Here is a 17,118-nt window from a genome sequence, read left to right on the forward strand (position 1 = left end):
ACATATTTTCAGATGAACATGGGAGGGCAGAAGGCTGCCTAATACTGAAGCACCCCCAAACAACAAACCAAATGCAACAACTAGTACAAGCATTCCTGGGGGAAGTTCTGCAGAAGACGGAATTGCATACGGTGATGTCATCCAAGCAGTGGGCCAAAGTTGGCTGGAACCCTCATCTGCATATGAAAAGAGAAAAGGGGTATGCAGGGCATGGCGGCCTTTTGCGGCGCTTGGATGACCCTTAGTTCGCATTAAACACCCCCACCCTCCTTCGGTGTGGGGCTCATGTTGGCCATGCCCCATCCCCTGAAGCATTCAAGCTGATTTCTTGCAGCAGCTTGGCACTGTAACAGCTCCAGAGCTGTTCTGTTAGGCAAGTAAAAGGGTGTGGGCCCTGCAGCACTACCTGTAGTTTGCATTGCGCATTGGAAGGCACAAAGTAAGCAGACAGGAGGAGAAGTCAGGATAGTGCACAAGGGTATAAAAGGGAGCGGCTCAAGAAAAGAGAAGTTGAAACAGACAGCAAACTAGGCTGGAGAGAGACCTGAGACAAAGAGATCTGAATTATACGAGACCTGACCAGGGGAAACACAAATTATGCAGTCAAGTTTCCCACATTTGGGGAAATCGCAGGGGCAGCACACCCAGAGTGCAATGGGTGAGCCTTGCCCTGGGAGAAGCACCTTCATGATCATAGTATCTCACCTGGCAGGTAAGTAGGAGTTGGGCTAGAGCTGGGGAGGGTCGCTGCTCGGGCACCCCCCTGTCAAGTGAAGGAGATCCAACTGAGGCAGCACAAGGAAACTCTCGAAAGAAGAACAAGGCTAGAGGAAGATCTGAGACAAAGAAATTTGACTTTTACCAGAGCTGACCAGAGGAAAACACAAACACAGTCCCCCACTACCAACAAATAAAGCAGTCGCGTTTCCCACATTTGGGGAAATCACAGGGGTCAGCATACCCAGAATGCAATGAATGAACCTCACCCTGGGAGAGTAATCTTCATGACCATGGTATCTCCTATGCAAAATAAGTATGATTTGGGATAGGGCTGGGGAGGGCCGCTGCTCATGCACATCTCTGTCAAGTAAAGGAGATTCAACTGAGGCAGCACAAGGGAACTCTCATCTGGGGACAACAACTGCAGGGAGAACACATATTTTCAGATGAACATGGGAGGGCAGAAGGCTGCCTAATACTGAAGCACCCCCAAACAACAAACCAAATGCAACAACTAGTGCAAGCATTCCTGGGGTAAGTTCTGCAGAAGACGGATTTGCATACGGTGATGTCATCCAAGCAGTGGGTCAAAGTTGGCTTCAACCCTCATCTGCATATGAAAAGAGAAAAGGGGCGTGCAGGGCATGGCGGCCTTTTGCGGTGCTTGGATGACCCCTAGTTCGCATTAAACACCCCCACCCTCCTTTGGTGTGGGGCTCATGTTGGCCATGCCCCATCCCCTGAAGCATTCAAGCTGATTTATTGCAGCAGCTGGGCACTGTAACAGCTCCAGAGCTGCTCTGAACGGCAAGTAAAAGGGTGTGGGCCCTGCAGCACTACCTGTAGTTTGCATTGTGCATTGGAAGGCACAAAGTAAGCAGACGGGAGAAGTCAGGATAGTGCGCAAGGGCATAGAAGGGAGCGGCTCAAGAAAAGAGAAGTTGAAACAGACAGCAAACTAGGCTGGAGAGAGACCTGAGACAAAGAGATCTGAATTATACGAGAGCCGACCAGGGGAAACACAAATTATGCAGTCAAGTTTCCCACATTTGGGGAAATCGCAGGAGCAGCACACCCAGAGTGCAATGGGTGAGCCTTGCCCTGGGAGAAGCACCTTCCTGATTATAGTATCTCACCTGGCAGGTAAGTAGGAGTTGGGCTAGAGCTTGGGAGGGTCGCTGCTCGGGCACCCCCCTGTCAAGTGAAGGAGATCCAACTGAGGCAGCACAAGGAAACTCTCGAAAGAAGAACAAGGCTAGAGGAAGATCTGAGACAAAGAAATCTGACTTTTACCAGAGCTGACCAGAGGAAAGCACAAACACAGTCCCCCACTACCACAAATAATGCAGTCGAGTTTCCCAAATTTGGGAAATTCACAGGGGTCAGCATACCCAGAATGCAATGAATGAACCTCACCCTGGGAGAACAATCTTCATGACCATGGTATCTCCTATGCAAAATAAGTATGATTTGGGATAGGGCTGGGGAGGGCCGCTGCTCAGGCACATCTCTGTCAAGTAAAGGAGATTCAACTGAGGCAGCACAAGGGAACTCTCATCTGGGGACAACAACTGCAGGGAGAACACATATTTTCAGATGAACATGGGAGGACAGAAGGCTGCCTAATACTGAAGCACCCCCAAACAACAAACCAAATGCAACAACTAGTAAAAGCATTCCTGGGTGAAGGTCTGCAGAAGACGGATTTGCATACGGTGATGTCATCCAAGCAGTGGGCCAAAGTTGGCTGGAACCCTCATTTGCATATGAAAAGAGAAAAGGGTTATGCAGGGCATGGCGGCCTTTTGCGGCGCTTGGATGACCCCTAGTTCGCATTAAACACCTCCACCCTCCTTCGGTGTGGGGCTCATGGTGGCTATGCCCCAGCCCCTGAAGCATTCAAGCTAATTTCTTGCAGCAGCTGGGCACTGTAACAGCTCCAGAGCTGCTCTGTAAGGCAACTAAAAGGGTGTGGGCCCTGCAGCACTACCTGTAGTTCGCATTGTGCGTAGGAAGGCACAAAGTAAGCAGACGGGAGAAGTCAGGATAGTGCGCAAGGACATAGAAGGGAGCGGCTCAAGAAAAGAGAAGTGGAAACAGACAGCAAACTAGGCTGGAGAGAGACCTGAGACAAAGAGATCTGAATTATACGAGAGCCGACCAGGGGAAACACAAATTATGCAGTCAAGTTTCCCACATTTGGGGAAATCGCAGGGGCAGCACACCCAGAGTGCAATGGGTGAGCCTTGCCCTGGGAGAAGCACCTTCATGATCATAGTATCTCACCTGGCAGGTAAGTAGGAGTTGGGCAAGAGCTGGGGAGGGTCGCTGCTCGGGCACCCCCCTGTCAAGTGAAGGAGATCCAACTGAGGCAGCACAAAGGAACTCTCGAAAGAAGAACAAGGCTAGAGGAAGATCTGAGACAAAGAAATCTGACTTTTACCAGAGCTGACCAGAAGAAAGCACAAACACAGTCCCCCCACTACCAACAAATAAAGCAGTCGCGTTTCCCACATTTGGGGAAATCACAGGGGTCAGCATACCCAGAATGCAATGAATGAACCTCACCCTGGGAGAGTAATCTTCATGACCATGGTATCTCCTATGCAAAATAAGTATGATTTGGGATAGGGCTGGGGAGGGCCGCTGCTCATGCACATCTCTGTCAAGTAAAGGAGATTCAACTGAGGCAGCACAAGGGAACTCTCATCTGGGGACAACAACTGCAGGGAGAACACATATTTTCAGATGAACATGGGAGGGCAGAAGGCTGCCTAATACTGAAGCACCCCCAAACAACAAACCAAATGCAACAACTAGTGCAAGCATTCCTGGGGGAAGGCCTGCAGCAGATGGATTTGCATACGGTGATGTCATCCAAGCAGTGGGTCAAAGTTGGCTTCAACCCTCGTCTGCATATGAAAAGAGAAAAGGGGCGTGCAGGGCATGGCGGCCTTTTGCGACGCTTGGATGACCCCTAGTTCGCATTAAACACCTCCACCCTCCTTCGGTGTGGGGCTCATGTTGGCTATGCCCCAGCCCCTGAAGCATTCAAGCTGATTTCTTGCAGCAGCTGGGCACTGTAACAGCTCCAGAGCTGCTCTGTACGGCAAGTAAAAGGGTGTGGGCCCTGCAGCACTACCTGTAGTTTGCATTGTGCATTGGAAGGCACAAAGAAAGCAGACAGGAGGAGAAGTCAGGATATTGCACAAGGGTATAAAAGGGAGGGGCTCATGAAAAAAGAAGTGGAAACAGACAGCAAATTAGGCTGGAGAGAGACCTGAGACAAAGAGATCTGAATTATACGAGAGCCGACCAGGGGAAACACAAATTATGCAGTCAAGCTTCCCACATTTGGGGAAATCAGAGTGCAATGGGTGAGCCTTGCCCTGGGAGAAGCACCTTCATGATCATAGTATCTCACCTGGCAGGTAAGTAGGAGTTGGGCTAGAGCTGGGGAGGGTCGCTGCTCGGGCACCCCCCTGTCAAGTGAAAGAGATCCAACTGAGGCAGCACAAGGGAACTCTCGAAAGAAGAACAAGGCTAGAGGAAGATCTGAGACAAATAAATCTGACTTTTACCAGAGCTGACCAGAGGAAAGCACAAACACAGTCCCCCACTACCACAAATAATGCAGTCGAGTTTCCCACATTTGGGGAAATCACAGGGGTCAGCATACCCAGAATACAATGAATGAACCTCACCCTGGGAGAACAATCTTCATGACCATGGTATCTCCTATGCAAAATAAGTATGATTTGGGATAGGGCTGGGGAGGGCCGCTGCTCAGGCACATCTCTGTCAAGTAAAGGAGATTCAACTGAGGCAGCACAAGGGAACTCTCATCTGGGGACAACAACTGCAGGGAGAACACATATTTTCAGATGAACATGGGAGGGCAGAAGGCTGCTTAATACTGAAGCACCCCCAAACAACAAACCAAATGCAACAACTAGTGCAAGCATTCCTGGGGGAAGGCCTGCAGCAGATGGATTTGCATACGGTGATGTCATCCAAGCAGTGGGTCAAAGTTGGCTTCAACCCTCGTCTGCATATGAAAAGAGAAAAGGGGCGTGCAGGGCATGGCGGCCTTTTGCGGCGCTTGGATGACCCCTAGTTCACATTAAACACCTCCACCCTCCTTCGGTGTGGGGCTCATGTTGGCTATGCCCCAGCCCCTGAAGCATTCAAGCTGATTTCTTGCAGCAGCTGGGCACTGTAACAGCTCCAGAGCTGCTCTGTACGGCAAGTAAAAGGGTGTGGGCCCTGCAGCACTACCTGTAGTTTGCATTGTGCATTGGAAGGCACAAAGTAAGCAGACAGGAGGAGAAGTCAGGATAGTGCACAAGGGTATAAAAGGGAGGGGCTCATGAAAAAAGAAGTGGAAACAGACAGCAAACTAGGCTGGAGAGAGACCTGAGACAAAGAGATCTGAATTATATGAGAGCTGACCAGGGGAAACACAAATTATGCAGTCAAGCTTCCCACATTTGGGGAAATCGCAGGGGCACCACACCCAGAGTGCAATGGGTGAGCCTTGCCCTGGGAGAAGCACCTTCATGATCAAAGTATCTCACCTGGCAGGTAAGTAGGAGTTGGGCTAGAGCTGAGGAGGGTCGCTGCTCTGGCACCCCCCTGTCAAGTGAAAGAGATCCAACTGAGGCAGCACAAGGGAACTCTCGAAAGAAGAACAAGGCTAGAGGAAGATCTGAGACAAATAAATCTGACTTTTACCAGAGCTGTCCAGAGGAAAGCACAAACACAGTCCCCCACTACCACAAATAATGCAGTCGAGTTTCCCACATTTGGGGAAATCACAGGGGTCAGCATACCCAGAATGCAATGAATGAACCTCACCCTGGGAGAACAATCTTCATGACCATGGTATCGCCTATGCAAAATAAGTATGATTTTGGATAGGGCTGGGGAGGGCCGCTGCTCAGGCACATCTCTGTCAAGTAAAGGAGATTCAACTGAGGCAGCACAAGGGAACTCTCATCTGGGGACAACAACTGCAGGGAGAACACATATTTCCAGATAAACATGGGAGGGCAGAAGGCTGCCTAATACTGAAGCACCCCCAAACAACAAACCAAATGCAACAACTAGTACAAGCATTCCTGGGGGAAGGCCTGCAGCAGATGGATTTGCATATGGTGATGTCATCCAAGCAGTGGGTCAAAGTTGGCTTCAACCCTCGTCTGCATATGAAAAGAGAAAAGGGGCGTGCAGGGCATGGCGGCCTTTTGCGGCGCTTGGATGACCCCTAGTTCGCATTAAACACCTCCACCCTCCTTCGGTGTGGGGCTCATGTTGGCTATGCCCCAGCCCCTGAAGCATTCAAGCTGATTTCTTGCAGCAGCTGGGCACTGTAACAGCTCCAGAGCTGCTCTGAACGGCAAGTAAAAGGGTGTGGGCCCTGCAGCACTACCTGTAGTTTGCATTGTGCATTGGAAGGCACAAAGTAAGCAGACGGGAGAAGTCAGGATAGTGCGCAAGGGCATAGAAGGGAGCGGCTCAAGAAAAGAGAAGTTGAAACAGACAGCAAACTAGGCTGGAGAGAGACCTGAGACAAAGAGATCTGAATTATATGAGAGCCGACCAGGGGAAACACAAATTATGCAGTCAAGTTTCCCACATTTGGGGAAATCGCAGGAGCAGCACACCCAGAGTGCAATGGGTGAGCCTTGCCCTGGGAGAAGCACCTACATGATCATAGTATCTCACCTGCCAGGTAAGTAGAAGTTGGGCTAGAGCTGGGGAGGGTCGCTGCTCGGGTACCCCCCTGTCAAGTGAAGGAGATCCAACTGAGGCAGCACAAGGGAACTCTCGAAAGAAGAACAAGGCTAGAGGAAGATCTGAGACAAATAAATCTGACTTTTACCAGAGCTGACCAGAGGAAAGCACAAACACAGTCCCCCACTACCACAAATAATGCAGTCGAGTTTCCCACATTTGGGGAAATCACAGGGGTCAGCATACCCAGAATGCAATGAATGAACCTCACCCTGGGAGAACAATCTTCATGACCATGGTATCGCCTATGCAAAATAAGTATGATTTGGGATAGGGCTGGGGAGGGCCGCTGCTCAGGCACATCTCTGTCAAGTAAAGGAGATTCAACTGAGGCAGCACAAGGGAACTCTCATCTGGGGACAACAACTGCAGGGAGAACACAAATTTTCAGATGAACATGGGAGGGCAGAAGGCTGCCTAATAATGAAGCACCCCCAAACAACAAACCAAATGCAACAACTAGTGCAAGCATTCCTGGGGGAAGGCCTGCAGCAGATGGATTTGCATACGGTGATGTCATCCAAGCAGTGGGTCAAACAACAAACCAAATGCAACAACTAGTGCAAGCATTCCTGGGGGAAGGCCTGCAGCAGATGGATTTGCATACGGTGATGTCATCCAAGCAGTGGGTCAAAGTTGGCTTCAACCCTCGTCTGCATTTGAAAAGAGAAAAGGGGCGTGCAGGGCATGGCGGCCTTTTGCGGCGCTTGGATGACCCCTAGTTCGCATTAAACACCTCCACCCTCCTTCGGTGTGGGGCTCATGTTGGCTATGCCCCAGCCCCTGAAGCATTCAAGCTGATTTCTTGCAGCAGCTGGGCACTGTAACAGCTCCAGAGCTACTCTGTACGGCAAGTAAAAGGGTGTGGGCCCTGCAGCACTACCTGTAGTTTGCATTGTGCATTGGAAGGCACAAAGTAAGCAGGCAAGGTCCAGAGAACAGTTAGAGGTCGGAGTAGCACTATCTCAAGTAGTACTACGACAGCACGGATGGATTCTAAATATTCCAAAATCGCAGCTGATTCCGACGACACGTCTGCTGTTCCTAGGGATGATTCTGGACACAGTACAGAAAAAGGTGTTTCTCCCGGAGGAGAAAGCCAAGGAGTTATCCGACATAGTCAGGAACCTCCTAAGACCAGGCCAAGTGTCAGTACAATGCACAATGGTCCTGGGAAAGATGGTGGCTTCTTACGAAGCGATTCCATTCGGCAGATTCCATGCAAGAACTTTTCAGTGGGATCTGCTGGACAAATGGTCCGGATCGCATCTTCAAATGCATCAGCGGATAACCCTGTCTCCAAGGACAAGGATGTCTCTCCTGTGGTGGTTACAGAGTGCTCATCTCCTAGAGGGCCGCAGATTCGGCATTCAGGATTGGGTCCTGGTGACCACGGATGCCAGCCTGAGAGGCTGGGGAGCAGTCACACAGGGAAGAAATTTCCTGGGCTTGTGGTCAAGCATGGAAACGTCACTTCACATAAATATCCTGGAACTAAGGGCCATTTACAATGCCCTAAGTCAGGCAAGACCTCTGCTTCAGGGTCAGCCGGTGTTGATCCAGTCGGACAACATCACGGCAGTCGCCCACGTAAACAGACAGGGCGGCACAAGAAGCAGGAGGGCAATGATGGAAGTGGCAAGGATTCTTCGCTGGGCGGAGAATCATGTGATAGCACTGTCAGCAGTGTTCATTCCGGGAGTGGACAACTGGGAAGCAGACTTCCTCAGCAGACACGATCTTCACCCGGGGGAGTGGGGACTTCACCCAGAAGTCTTCCACATGATTGTGAACCGTTGGGAAAAACCAAAGGGTGGACATGATGGCGTCCCGCCTCAACAAAAAGCTGGACAGATATTGCGCCAGGTCAAGGGACCCTCAGGCAATAGCTGTGGACTCTCTGGTAACACCGTGGGTGTACCAGTCAGTGTATGTGTTCCCTCCTCTTCCTCTCATACCAAAAGTACTGAGAATCATAAGAAGGAGAGGAGTAAAGACTATACTCGTGGCTCCGGATTGGCCAAGAAGGACTTGGTACCCGGAAATTCAAGAGATGCTCACGGAAGACCCGTGGCCTCTACCTCTAAGAAAGGACCTGCTCCAGCAGGGACCATGTCTGTTCCAAGACTTACCGCGGCTGCGTTTGACGGCATGGCGGTTGAACGCCGGATCCTGAAGGAAAAAGGCATTCCGGATGAAGTCATCCCTACCCTGATCAAAGCCAGGAAGGATGTAACCATACAACATTATCACCGTATTTGGCGTAAATATGTTGCGTGGTGCGAGGCCAGGAAGGCCCCTACAGAGGAATTTCAACTGGGTCGTTTCCTGCATTTCCTGCAAACAGGACTGTCTATGGGCCTCAAATTAGGGTCCATTAAGGTTCAAATTTCGGCCCTGTCAATATTCTTCCAAAAAGAACTGGCTTCTGTTCCTGAAGTTCAGACGTTTGTCAAGGGAGTACTGCATATACAGCCTCCTTTTGTGCCTCCAGTGGCACCTTGGGATCTCAATGTAGTTTTGGGATTCCTAAAATCACATTGGTTTGAACCACTCACCACTGTGGACTTAAAATATCTCACATGGAAAGTGGTAATGCTGTTAGCCCTGGCTTCAGCCAGGCGTGTCTCAGAATTGACCAAAACAAAAAACTGCAACAAACGAGCGCCTAATCATCAAAATAAAAAGTGAAAACCAATACGTGTTTCATAGAATTAAATAATCACAATTTTATGTTCCTGATAGTCTGCCGGAATACTATGTGTAGTATTGTGGTGATAGCATAGAAAAAGAACAAACGGCTGCGCTGAATATCAGGAACGAAACATGATGTACAGAGAGCCAACGTAAAAAATAACAATGTTTATTAATAAAACATATAAAAAGATTAATTGTCAAATAACCGGTGAAAAATATATACAAATATATATAAGAACAGTCACTAGACGTGAACTAGTGGTATATTGTAATGACTCAGCTTATTGGGGTGAAAAGTTCAGTGATTCACTTGTTAGATAGTTGATAAATACCAGGTGTGTTGGTAGGATCCTAATGAATAAAAAAGTCCCTCAGTTGAAATTGATATTCAATACCTTTCCAAAATGGGCTGGTAAGAGCCGAGCGTCCTCGGCTTCAATGTCCTGCAATGCCCATATACGCTGTGCAGCGGAAAGGAATGGACCGTCTCTCTCACAACCCGGTCGTGGCGGCGTGTGCGCTGAAGCCGCTGATGTCGGATGCTGTAGAAGGAGGGTGCAGCGGGGACCAAGGAACACCTGGAAGATTTCACCTGAGCTGAGTGTGGATAGGGGCGGGTCCTGACGCGTTTCGTCACGTTCACGTGACTTTCTCAAAGGTAGAATGTTCTTATATATATTTATATATATTTTTCACCGGTTATTTGACAATTAATCTTTTTATATGTTTTATTAATAAACATTGTTATTTTTTACGTTGGCTCTCTGTACATCGTGTCTCAGAATTGGCGGCTTTATCCTATAAAAGCCCTTACCTAATTTTTCATATGTGGTGCCTGCGGCTACTAGGGACTTGGAGGATTCCAAGTTGCTGGACGTAGTCAGGGCCCTGAAAATATATGTTTCCAGGACGGCTGGAGTCAGAAAATCTGATTCGCTGTTTATCCTGTATGCACCCAGCAAGCTGGGTGCTCCTGCTTCTAAGCAGACGATTGCTCGTTGGATTTGTAGTACAATTCAGCTTGCACATTCTGTGGCAGGCCTGCCACAGCCAAAATCTGTAAAAGCCCATTCCACACGGAAAGTGGGCTCATCTTGGGCGGCTGCCCGAGGGGTCTCGGCTTTACAACTTTGCCGAGCAGCTACTTGGTCAGGGGAAAACATGTTTGCTAAATTCTACAAATTTGATACCCTGGCTGAGGAGGACCTGGAGTTCTCTCATTCGGTGCTGCAGAGTCATCCGCACTCTCCCACCCGGTTGGGAGCTTTGGTATAATCCCCATGGTCCTTTCGGAGTCCCCAGCATCCACTAGGACGTTAGAGAAAATAAGAATTTACTTACCGATAATTCTATTTCTCATAGTCCATAGTGGATGCTGGGCGCCCATCCCAAGTGCGGATTGTCTGCATTACTTGTACATAGTTATTGTTACAAAAATCGGGTTATTGTTGTTGTGAGCCATCTTTTCAGAGGCTCCTTCTGTTATCATGCTGTTAACTGGGTTCAGATCACAAGTTGTACGGTGTGATTGGTGTGGCTGGTATGAGTCTTACCCGGGATTCAAAATCCTTCCTTATTGTGTACGCTCGTCCGGGCACAGTATCCTAACTGAGGCTTGGAGGAGGGTCATAGGGGGAGGAGCCAGTGCACACCAGCTAGTCCTAAAGCTTTTACTTTGTGCCCAGTCTCCTGCGGAGCCGCTATTCCCCATGGTCCTTTCGGAGTCCCCAGCATCCACTACGGACTATGAGAAATAGAATTATCGGTAAGTAAATTCTTATTTTCTGGACTGTGTCCAGGATCATCCTTAGGAATAGAAGACGTGTCGTCGGAATCAGCTGCGATTTTGGAATATTAAGAATCCAACCGTGCTGCCGCAACACTACTTGAGATAGTGCTACCCCGACTACCAACTGTTCCCTGGATCTTGCCCTTATCCGGAGATCGTCCAAGTAAGGGATAATTAAAACTCCCTTCCTTCGAAGGAGTATCATCATTTCGGCCATTACTTTGGTAAAGACCCGGGGTGCCGTGGACAAACCAAACGGCAGCGTCTGAAACTGATAGTGACAGTTCTGTACCACAAACCTGAGGTACCCTTGGTGAGAAGGGTAATTTGGGACATGGAGATAAGCATCCTTGATGTCCAGAGACACCATATAATCCCCTTCTTCCCGGTTTGCCATCACCGCTCTGAGTGACTCCATCTTGAATTTGAACCTTTGTATGTAAGTGTTCAAGGATTTCAGATTTAAATTAGGTCTCACCGAGCCGTCCGGCTTCGGTACCACAAACAGCGTGGAATAATACCCCTTTCCCTGTTGTAGGAGGGGTACCTTGATTATCACCTGCTGGGAATACAGCTTGTGAATGGCTTCCCATACCGCCTCCCTGTCGGAGGGAGACGTCGGTAAAGCAGACTTTAGGAAAACGGCGAAGGGGAGACGTCTCGAATTCCAATTTGTACCCCTGAGATACCACCTGAAGGATCCAGGGGTCCACCTGTGAGTGAGCCCACTGCACGCTGAAATTTATGAGACGGGCCCCCACCGTTTCTGTTCCTGGGAACTGGCTGTTTGCTGCAGCCTTTTTCCTCTCCCTCTGCCACGGGGCAGAAATGAGGAGCCTTTTGCCCACTTGCCCTTATGGGGCCCAAAGGACTGCGCCTGATAATACGGCGTCTTCTTATGTTGAGAGGCTACCTGGGGTAAAAATGTGGATTTCCCAGCCGTTGCCGTGGCCACCAGGTCTGTTAGACCTACCCCAAATAACTCCTCCCTTTTATAAGGCGATACTTCCATATGCCTTTTGGAATCAGCATCACATGACCACTGTCTTGTCCATAACCCTCTTCTGGCAGAAATGGACAGCGCACTTACTCTTGATGCCAGTCGGCAAATATCCCTCTGTGCATCACGCATATATAGAAAGCATCTTTTAAATGCTCTATAGTCAGTAATATACTGTCCCTATCTAGGGTATCAATATTGTCAGTCAGGGAATCCGACCAAGCCACCCCAGCACTGCACATCCAGGCTGAGGCGATTGCTGGTCGCAGTATCACACCCGTGTGAGTGTATATACATTTTAGGATATTTTACTGCTTTCTGTCAGCAGGTTCCTTAAGGGCGGCCGTATCCGGGGACGGTAGTGCCACCTGTTTAGACAAGCGTGTGAGCGCTTTATTCACCCTAGGGGGTGTTTCCCAATGTGCCCTATCCTCTGGCGGGAAGGGGTATGATGCTAATAACTTTTTAGGAATTAACAGTTTTTATCGGGGGAAACCCACGCATCATCACACACTTCATTTAATTCCTCAGATGCAGGAAAAACTACAGGCAGTTTTTTCTCACCCAACATAATACCCTTTTTAGTGGTACTGGTATTATCAGAAATGTGTAAAAACATTTTCCATAGCCTCAATCATGTAACGTGTGGCCCTACTGGAAGTCACATTCGTCTCTTAATCGTCGACACTGGAATCAGTATCCGTGTCGGCGTCTGTATCTGCCATCTGCGGTAACGGGCGTTTTAGAGCCCCTGATGGCTTTTGAGACACCTGGACAGGCACAGGCTGAGTAGCCGGCTGTCTCATGTCATCAATCTTTTGTAAAGAGCTGACACTGTCACGTAATTCCTTCCATAAGCTCAGCCACTCAGGTGTCGACTCCCTAGGGGGTGACAACTCCATTACAGGCAATTGCTCCGCCTCCACACCATTTTCCTCCTCATACATGTCGACACAATCGTACCGACACACACACACACACAGGGAATGCTCTGATAGAGGACAGGACCCCACTAGCCCTTTGGGGAGACAGAGGGAGAGTATGCCAGCACACACCAGAGCGCTATATATATATATATATATATACAGGGATAACCTTATATAAGTGTTTTTCCCCTTATAGCTGCTGTATTGTTATACTACGCCTAATTAGTGCCCCCCTCTCTTTTTTAACCCCTTTCTGTAGTGTAGTAACTGCAGGGGAGAGCCAGGGAGTTTCCCTCCAACGGAGCTGTGAGAGAAAATGGCGCCAGTGTGCTGAGGAGATAGGCTCCGCCCCCTTCTCGGCGGCCTTTTCTCCCGTTTTTCTGTGGAATCTGCCAGGGGTTAAAATTCATCCATATAGCCCTGGGGGATATATGTGATGTATTTTCGCCAGCCAAGGTGTTTCTATTGCAGGGCTATAACGTGTAGATGAAGCACTAACAGGAGGCTTTAAAATTTTCATTCTAGTGTCTTTCGTTTGGGAGAAAAATGCAAAGGTACAATACAGCATTTCCTTGCCGATATCTCTCTTTTGCAAAGAGATAGGCATTGGAAAATTCAGGGCTATTACGTGTAGATGAAGCACTAAAAGGAGGCTTTAAAATTTTCATTCTAGTGTCCTTCGTTTGGGAGAAAAATGCAAAAGTACAATGCAGCTTTTCCTTGCCGATATCTCTCTTTTGCAAAGAGATAGGCATTGGAAAATGCAGGGCTATAACGTGTAGATGAAGCACTAACAGGAGGCTTTAAAATTTTCATTCTAGTGTCTTTCGTTTGGGAGAAAAATGCAAAGGTACAATACAGCATTTCCTTGCCGATATCTCTCTTTTGCAAAGAGATAGGCATTGGAAAATTCAGGGCTATAACGTGTAGATGAAGCACTAACAGGAGGCTTTAAAATTTTCATTCTAGTGTCTTTCGTTTGGGAGAAAAATGCAAAGGTACAATACAGCTTTTCCTTGCCGATATCTCTCTTTTGCAAAGAGATAGGCATTGGAAAATTCAGGGCTATAACGTGTAGATGAAGCACTAACAGGAGGCTTTAAAATTTTCATTCTAGTGTCCTTCGTTTGGGAGAAAAATGCAAAGGTACAATACAGCTTTTCCTTGCCGATATCTCTCTTTTGCAAAGAGATAGGCATTGGAAAATTCAGGGCTATAACGTGTAGATGAAGCACTAACAGGAGGCTTTAAAATTTTCATTCTAGTGTCTTTCGTTTGGGAGAAAAATGCAAAGGTACAATACAGCTTTTCCTTGCCGATATCTCTCTTTTGCAAAGAGATAGGCATTGGAAAATTCAGGGCTATAACGTGTAGATGAAGCACTAACAGGAGGCTTTACAATTTTCATTCTAGTGTCCTTCGTTTGGGAGAAAAAAGCAAAGGTACAATACAGCTTTTCCTTGCCAATATCTCTCTTTTGCAAAGAGCTAGGCATTGGAAAATTCAGGGCTATACCGTGTAGATGAAGCACTAACAGGAGGCTTTTAAATTTTCATTCTAGTGTCCTTCGTTTGGGAGAAAAATGCAAAGGTACAATACAGCTTTTCCATGCCGATATCTCTCTTTTGCAAAGAGATAGGCATTGGAAAATTCAGGGCTATAACGTGTAGATGAAGCACTAACAGGAGGCTTTAAAATTTTCATTCTAGTGTCTTTCGTTTGGGAGAAAAATGCAAAGGTACAATACAGCTTTTCCTTGCCGATATCTCTCTTTTGCAAAGAGATAGGCATTGGAAAATTCAGGGCTATAACGTGTAGATGAAGCACTAACAGGAGGCTTTAAAATTTTCATTCTAGTGTCCTTCGTTTGGGAGAAAACTGCAAAGGTACAATACAGCTTTTCCTTGCCGATATCTCTCTTTTGCAAAGAGATAGGCATTGGAAAATTAAGGGCTATAACGTGTAGATGAAGCACTAATAGGAGGCTTTAAAATTTTCATTCTAGTGTCCTTCGTTTGGGAGAAAAATGCAAAGGTACAATACAGCTTTTCCTTGCCGATATCTCTATTTTCAGATGAACATGGGAGGGCAGAAGGCTACCTAATACTGAAGCACCCCCAAACAACAAACCAAATGCAACAACTAGTACAAGCATTCCTGGGGGAAGTTCTGCAGAAGACGGATTTGCATACGGTGATGTCATCCAAGCAGTGGGCCAAAGTTGGCTGGAACCCTCATCTGCATATGAAAAAAGAAAAGGGGTATGCAGGGCATGGCGGCCTTTTGCGGCGCTTGGATGACCCTTAGTTCGCATTAAACACCCCCACCCTCCTTCGGTGTGGGGCTCATGTTTGCTATGCCCCAGCCCCTGAAGCATTCAAGCTGATTTCTTGCAGCAGCTGGGCACTGTAACAGCTCCAGAGCTGCTCTGTACGGCAAGTAAAAGGGTGTGGGCCCTGCAGCACTACCTGTAGTTTGCATTGTGCATTGGAAGGCACTTAAGAAAAGAGAAGTGGAAACAGACAGCAAACTAGGCTGGAGAGAGACCTGAGACAAAGAGATCTGAATTATACGAGAGCCGACCAGGGGAAACACAAATTATGCAGTCAAGTTTCCCACATTTGGGGAAATCGCAGGGGCAGCACATCCAGAGTGCAATGGGTGAGCCTTGCCCTGGGAGAAGCACCTTCATGATTATAGTATCTCACCTGGCAGGTAAGTAGAAGTTGGGCTAGAGCTGGGGAGAGTCGCTGCACGGGCACCCCCCTGTCAAGTGAAGGAGATCCAACTGAGGCAGCACAAGGAAACTCTCGAAAGAAGAACAAGGCTAGAGGAAGATCTGAAACAAAGAAATCTGACTTTTACCAGAGCTGACCAGAGGAAAGCACAAACACAGTCCCCCACTACCACAAATAATGCAGTTGAGTTTCCCACATTTGGGGAAATCACAGGGGTCAGCATACCCAGAATGCAATGAATGAACCTCACCCTGGGAGAACAATCTTCAAGACCATGGTCTCTCCTATGCAAAATAAGTATGATTTGGGATAGGGCTTGGGAGGGCCGCTGCTCAGGCACATCTCTTTCAAGTAAAGGAGATTCAACTGAGGCAGCACAAGGGAACTCTCATCTGGGGACAACAACTGCAGGGAGAACACATATTTTCAGATGAACATGGGAGGGGAGAAGGCTGCCTAATACTGAAGCACCCCCAAACAACAAACCAAATGCAACAACTAGTGCAAGCATTCCTGGGGGAAGGCCTGCAGCAGATGGATTTGCATATGGTGATGCCATCCAAGCAGTGGGTCAAAGTTGGCTTCAACCCTCGTCTGCATATGAAAAGAGAAAAGGGGCGTGCAGGGCATGGCGGCCTTTTGCGGCGCTTGGATGACCCCTAGTTCGCATTACACACCTCCACCCTCCTTCGGTGTGGGGCTCATGTTGGCTATGCCCCAGCCCCTGAAGCATTCAAGCTGATTTCTTGCAGCAGCTGGGCACTGTAACTGCTCCAGAGCTGCTCTGTAAGGCAAGTAAAAGGGTGTGGGCCCTGCAGCACTACCTGTAGTTTGCATTGTGCATTGGAAGGCACGAAGTAAGCAGACGGGAGAAGTCAGGATAGTGCGCAAGGGCATAGAAGGGAGCGGCTCAAGAAAAGAGAAGTGGAAACAGACAGCAAACTAGGCTGGAGAGAGACCTGAGACAAAGAGATCTGAATTATACGAGAGATGACCAAGGGAAACACAAATTATGCAGTCAAATTTCCCACATTTGGGGAAATCGCAGGGGCAGCACAACCAGAATGCAATGGGTGAGCCTTGCCCTGGGAGAAGCACCTTCATGATCATAGTATCTCACCTGGCAGGTAAGTAGGAGTTGGGCTAGAGCTGGGGAGGGTCGCTGCTCGGGCACCCCCCTCTCAAGTGAAAGAGATCCAACTGAGGCAGCACAAGGGAACTCTTGAAAGAAGAACAAGGCTAGAGGAAGATCTGATATAAAGAAATCTGATTTTTACCAGAGCTGACCAGAGGAAAGCACAAACACAGTCCCCCACTACCACAAATAATGCAGTCGAGTTTCCCACATTTGGGGAAATCACAGGGGTCAGCATACCCAGAATGCAATGAATGAACCTCACCCTGGGAGAACAATCTTCATGACCATGGTATCGCCTATGCAAAATAAGTATG

General features: G+C 48.2%; 13 non-coding genes and 2 pseudogenes across 13 annotated transcripts; all 15 read right to left on the minus strand.

Moving 5' to 3' along the window:
• Window positions 1-557: 557 nt before the first annotated feature.
• Window positions 558-720, minus strand: LOC135003990 (U1 spliceosomal RNA). The gene has a single exon (XR_010204869.1). It is a non-coding gene; the product is annotated as a U1 spliceosomal RNA (small nuclear RNA).
• A 152-nt stretch (window positions 721-872) lies between these two features.
• LOC135004001 (U1 spliceosomal RNA) lies at window positions 873-1,037 on the minus strand. The gene has a single exon (XR_010204877.1). It is a non-coding gene; the product is annotated as a U1 spliceosomal RNA (small nuclear RNA).
• A 671-nt stretch (window positions 1,038-1,708) lies between these two features.
• LOC135004070 (U1 spliceosomal RNA) lies at window positions 1,709-1,871 on the minus strand. The gene has a single exon (XR_010204939.1). It is a non-coding gene; the product is annotated as a U1 spliceosomal RNA (small nuclear RNA).
• Window positions 1,872-2,023: 152 nt separating this feature from the next.
• On the minus strand, window positions 2,024-2,187 carry LOC135003891 (U1 spliceosomal RNA). Its single transcript, XR_010204770.1, has one exon. It is a non-coding gene; the product is annotated as a U1 spliceosomal RNA (small nuclear RNA).
• Window positions 2,188-2,858: 671 nt separating this feature from the next.
• On the minus strand, window positions 2,859-3,021 carry LOC135003984 (U1 spliceosomal RNA). The gene has a single exon (XR_010204863.1). It is a non-coding gene; the product is annotated as a U1 spliceosomal RNA (small nuclear RNA).
• Window positions 3,022-3,173: 152 nt separating this feature from the next.
• LOC135003969 (U1 spliceosomal RNA) lies at window positions 3,174-3,339 on the minus strand. Its single transcript, XR_010204847.1, has one exon. It is a non-coding gene; the product is annotated as a U1 spliceosomal RNA (small nuclear RNA).
• Window positions 3,340-4,311: 972 nt separating this feature from the next.
• Window positions 4,312-4,475, minus strand: LOC135003845 (U1 spliceosomal RNA). Its single transcript, XR_010204726.1, has one exon. It is a non-coding gene; the product is annotated as a U1 spliceosomal RNA (small nuclear RNA).
• A 695-nt stretch (window positions 4,476-5,170) lies between these two features.
• On the minus strand, window positions 5,171-5,312 carry LOC135004142 (U1 spliceosomal RNA; annotated as a pseudogene).
• A 152-nt stretch (window positions 5,313-5,464) lies between these two features.
• Window positions 5,465-5,628, minus strand: LOC135003861 (U1 spliceosomal RNA). The gene has a single exon (XR_010204742.1). It is a non-coding gene; the product is annotated as a U1 spliceosomal RNA (small nuclear RNA).
• Window positions 5,629-6,320: 692 nt separating this feature from the next.
• On the minus strand, window positions 6,321-6,462 carry LOC135003960 (U1 spliceosomal RNA; annotated as a pseudogene).
• A 152-nt stretch (window positions 6,463-6,614) lies between these two features.
• On the minus strand, window positions 6,615-6,778 carry LOC135003862 (U1 spliceosomal RNA). The gene has a single exon (XR_010204743.1). It is a non-coding gene; the product is annotated as a U1 spliceosomal RNA (small nuclear RNA).
• An 8,710-nt stretch (window positions 6,779-15,488) lies between these two features.
• LOC135004114 (U1 spliceosomal RNA) lies at window positions 15,489-15,651 on the minus strand. The gene has a single exon (XR_010204969.1). It is a non-coding gene; the product is annotated as a U1 spliceosomal RNA (small nuclear RNA).
• A 152-nt stretch (window positions 15,652-15,803) lies between these two features.
• On the minus strand, window positions 15,804-15,967 carry LOC135003835 (U1 spliceosomal RNA). Its single transcript, XR_010204716.1, has one exon. It is a non-coding gene; the product is annotated as a U1 spliceosomal RNA (small nuclear RNA).
• Window positions 15,968-16,638: 671 nt separating this feature from the next.
• Window positions 16,639-16,801, minus strand: LOC135004132 (U1 spliceosomal RNA). Its single transcript, XR_010204986.1, has one exon. It is a non-coding gene; the product is annotated as a U1 spliceosomal RNA (small nuclear RNA).
• A 152-nt stretch (window positions 16,802-16,953) lies between these two features.
• Window positions 16,954-17,117, minus strand: LOC135003864 (U1 spliceosomal RNA). Its single transcript, XR_010204745.1, has one exon. It is a non-coding gene; the product is annotated as a U1 spliceosomal RNA (small nuclear RNA).
• Window position 17,118: the final 1 nt, after the last annotated feature.

Source organism: Pseudophryne corroboree, unplaced genomic scaffold, assembly GCF_028390025.1.
Source record: "Pseudophryne corroboree isolate aPseCor3 unplaced genomic scaffold, aPseCor3.hap2 scaffold_191, whole genome shotgun sequence".
Classification (NCBI taxonomy): domain Eukaryota; kingdom Metazoa; phylum Chordata; class Amphibia; order Anura; family Myobatrachidae; genus Pseudophryne; species Pseudophryne corroboree.